Below are 4,229 nucleotides of genomic sequence, written 5' to 3'. Positions count from 1 at the left end.
TTCAAATGGAATCATATTACAATGCAAAGTATATTTATCACTGTGTTGAGGAACCCTTTCTCCTAAGTCCCCCCAGGGGAGAGCCACAGCCCCAGGCAGGCTCCTCTCAAGCTCTCCATTCCACCCTGGCAGGTCCCGGGGCTCCCCTGCCCCGCCACCTCTCTTCTCGGTAATTTTCACTACCTACCCAAAATGTCAAGTTTCCCACCCCTTCCTGAGGGGCTCTGGAAGCTGGTCTTTTTATGCCCACCTGTGGGACTGCACCTCACAGGCCTACAAAGCTTGAATTTGCCCAGCTTCAAGACTGCAGAAAGCCTGCATTGGGCAAGAGAGGGATTCCCCAGCGGCTCAGCGGTAAAGAATCCACTAGCGATGCATGAGACACAGGAGATGGGAGTTTGATCCCTGGGCCAGGAAGATCCCCTGGAGAAGGGAATGGCAAACCCACTCCAGTGTTCTTGACCAGAGAATCCCATGAACAGAGGAGCCTGCCAGACTACAGCCCATAAGGTTGCAAAGAGTCAGACATGACCGAAGTGACTTAGCATGTACACATGCATCAAGCAACAGAGATATCAGTAGTTTGACAGACGGGGAGCTTACGTATCTGAAGCAAAGTCCTAGAGCGGCACCCCCACCCTGTGCAGCAGACACCTTCAGGACGTGGCAGCAGTCTTTGCTCCTGGTGGAGGGGGCGATTGCCAGTTACAGGGGAATTGATGTCATATGGGCTTATCGATTACCAGGGAAACCAACAGAAGGGCACACCCTTCACTGCCCCTTTGATAAGAACAATCACTGGCCAAGGCCCAAAGCAAGTATGTAGGAAGGCCAGAGTCAGTGTAAGTGAAGCAGGCACTGGTCAGGCAGGGGATAGACAGAGAGCAAGAGAACAGCCATCTTGAGTGGGCTGGTCAGCCACCACCCTTCCTGGTTGTCCCTGAAAAAAAGCTTATAGACCCTCTTCATTTTAAGACTTTAATGCCCATCATGACAAGAGGAAAGACAAAATATGGGGAATTACATGTGTGTGTGTGTTTCCAGTGGCTAAGTTGTGTCTGACTCTTTGCAACCCTGTGGATTGTAGCCCGCCAGGCTCCTCTGTCCATGGAACTTTCCAGACAAGAATACTGGAGTGGGTTGTCATTTTCTCCTCCAGGGGAGCTTCCCGACCCAGGAATCAAACCTGTATCTACTGCCTGCATCTCCTGCATTGGTAGGTGGTTTTTTGTTTTTGTTTTTTTTACCACTTGAGCCACCTGGGAAGCCTGAGGAAATATACAAAGGGTACAAATCTGACAGTCTTGAGTTTGGTCCAGAGCATCTGATGATCTGGTTGAGATAACTAGAAATTTCTTTTACGTCAACATTGGGTGTTGTAAGCAGATAGGGCAGTGGGTCCCTGGAGAAAGAGAATCAGGCATGACCTCTTTGACATAAGAGAACCCATTTTGGTCCAAGACATTTTGTGATCTAAGCCTGGCCACAATGCTTGCCCTTAAACAGGTCTCAGTAATTAATGATCTTAAGGGAAGAAAGGATTGCAGGAACAAAGGGAAAGCAGTCAAGAAACAATGGGTCTAGGACTCCACTGGTGGTCCAGTGGCTAAGACTCGAGCTCCCAATACCCTAAAGGGGCTGGGGTTCCATCCCTGGTCAGGGAACTAGATCCCACATGCCACAACTAAGAGTTTGCATGCCCCAACTAAAGATCCTGCATGCTGTATGATGTGGCCATTAAAAAAAAAAAAAAATTGATCCACATTAAAAAATATATACCTTAAAAATTTTTTTAAATAGAGAGATAGAGGTGAGCAAGAAATAATCAACACAACAACAGGCCTGTTTTTGTTCTTCGTTTGTCTTTAGCTCTGGGGTAAAACTGTCAGTTGTGGGGGAAAGGCTAAAAAGAAAATTCTAGCCAGGGTTTTGAAATTTAAGTCCAAGATTATATGATGGCACCAGTCAGCCTCCCAAGTAGGTGACATAAAGTCGGGATGTGCAGCCAAATGTGCACAGACATAGAATTCCTATGGTTGTTTCTTAGTAGGGACTATGAATTATATTTCAAAGAATCCATGTCTGAAAAAAATTGGCTTCTGATGCAGTTTGTTGTAAAAAGGCAAACTATTTAATACAAAGGTTTACACACGTGCACATACGTATAGACTACATATGCACACATATATATTTTTAAAAGATATTTTTGATGTGGACCATTTTTAAAGTTGTTTATTGAATTTGTTACAATATTGCTTCTGTTTTTTGTTTTGGTTTTTGAGCAGTGAGGAATGTGGGATCTTGATCCCCGCATCAGGGATTGAACCTGCAACCCCTGCATTGGAAGGCCCAGTCTTAACCATGGCACCACCAGGGAAGTCCCTTTTGTTTAACTCTTAAGCAAAAACAGGAAGCCATTTGGCCGCAGTCTAAATATTCAGGGAAAGAAGCAAGTAGAATTACTCCGGTTGGAAATGCCACGTTAATTCATTATGCATAGCATGATCAAACAAGAGGCCACAAAGAGAAATGCAAAGATGCTAAGTCGTGGTCCTTCCTGAGAATTAATTTTGCCCCCAGGATTCTTAGCAATTGGGTCTTTACATCTTGGAGGTATCAGGGCAGGAGAGGGCGCACAGCACCAAATCCATGGCACAGAGTGCAACACACAGCATCCTACCTGGGAGCGTGGAATCAGAAACCCAGCACTGAGAAGGGGTCATGCACAGACACAAGATTTATGGAGGCCATGCAGGGAAAGGAAATATATGGGTTACATGTCATACCGCTCTGGATGCAACCATTTTTCACACAGCAGAATCTGTGAGAGAAAAGACAAAGGAGAAAGACAAAGAAAAGTGGGGAGGGGCTTTCCCTGGTGGTCCAGTGGTTAAGAGTCTGCCTTCCAATGCAGGGGACGAGTGTTTGATCCCTGGTGGGGGAACTAAGATCCCACAAGCCACAGGGCAATTAAGTTTGCAAGTTACAACTACTGAGCCTGGGAGCCACATCTAGAGAGAAGCCCGCGCCCTACAGTGAAAGACCCCAAACGCTGCAAGCAGGACCCGCCACAGCCAAAAAATAATCCATTAAAAATATTTAAAAAGAAAAGTGGGGAAAGGAAAGGTAAAGTTGAAAAAGAGAAGGTTGGAGCCTCCTCCTGGCCACCTGGCTGACCCCTCGGCAGCAACTCGGCAGCCACTCAGCATCAGCACTCTCTCAGCATCCCTGCTGTCTCCATGGTGATTTAATGTGATTCTGATGGATGTGACTAGTTCATGAACGCTTCCTGGAGCTGGGCACTGTTGTTGCTAGCTCTATTTTCCAGATGAGAAAACAATGCTTCCGAGATTGTTAACAGCTTGTCCCAAATCACTGAGTTGCTAAAGTTGTGGAATCAGGCATTGAACCTAGGCTGTTTCAGGCCCAAGCATGTGCTCTTGGTGAGCAAAGTAAAAAATAAGATGGTGTTTAATGGAGGAGAACGTGAACATGTATTGAGTCCTTAATATATACCTGGCATGTAATCCTCACAACAGTCCTGCAAGGGAGGTATCATTATTCCCATTTTATAGATGAAGAAACTGAGGCTCGTTGCTCACTGTGGCAGCTCATACACTTAAACAGGAATGATACAAAGGAGATTAGCATGGCCCCTGCTCAAGGATGACATGCAAACTGGGGAAGCATCTCATGTTTTTATGGCAGAAACCATCACAACATTGTAAAGCGATTTTCGATGCATGATACAGGATGCTCGGGGCCGGTGCACTGGGATGAACCAGAGGGATGGGGTGGGGAGGGAGGTGGGAGTGGGATTCAAGATGGGGAACACATGTACACCCAGGGCAGATTCATGTCAATGTATGGCACAACCAATACAATAATGTAAGTAATTAGCCTCCAATTAAAATAAATAAATTTTTAAAAAATTAAGAAGTATGAATAAAATGGGGACCATTTTTTAAAAATTGAGGCTCAGAGAGGTTAAGTAACTTATCTAAAGTCGCACTGCTTAGTGAAAGAGTCCCGGTCTGGGGCCCTGCACCTCCTCTCAGTGTCTGTTTTCTGTCTGAAATAAATCCTGCTTGCTTACTACCATGAAAAAACAACAACAAAAAAACCCCAGGTCTCTCAGACTGCAAAGCCCATATTCCATTGTTTAAAAAAATATATTGTTGTTTTGCTGCTAAATTTTATTTATTTATTTGGCTGCTTCAGGTCTTCAC

The 4,229-nt window shown here is 45.3% G+C and overlaps 1 non-coding gene across 1 annotated transcript; it reads left to right on the top strand.

The window, feature by feature from the left end:
- Positions 1 to 3,594: 3,594 nt before the first annotated feature.
- LOC148777529 (U6 spliceosomal RNA) lies at positions 3,595 to 3,701 on the top strand. Its single transcript, XR_016037752.1, has one exon. It is a non-coding gene; the product is annotated as a U6 spliceosomal RNA (small nuclear RNA).
- Positions 3,702 to 4,229: the final 528 nt, after the last annotated feature.

The sequence above is a fragment of the Moschus berezovskii genome, chromosome 6 (assembly GCF_049115385.1).
Source record: "Moschus berezovskii isolate FMDL1 chromosome 6, NW_MosBer_1.0, whole genome shotgun sequence".
NCBI classification, from domain to species: domain Eukaryota; kingdom Metazoa; phylum Chordata; class Mammalia; order Artiodactyla; family Moschidae; genus Moschus; species Moschus berezovskii.
Note: the sequence above shows the minus strand (reverse complement) of the source record. Positions and strands in the feature narration are given on the sequence as shown.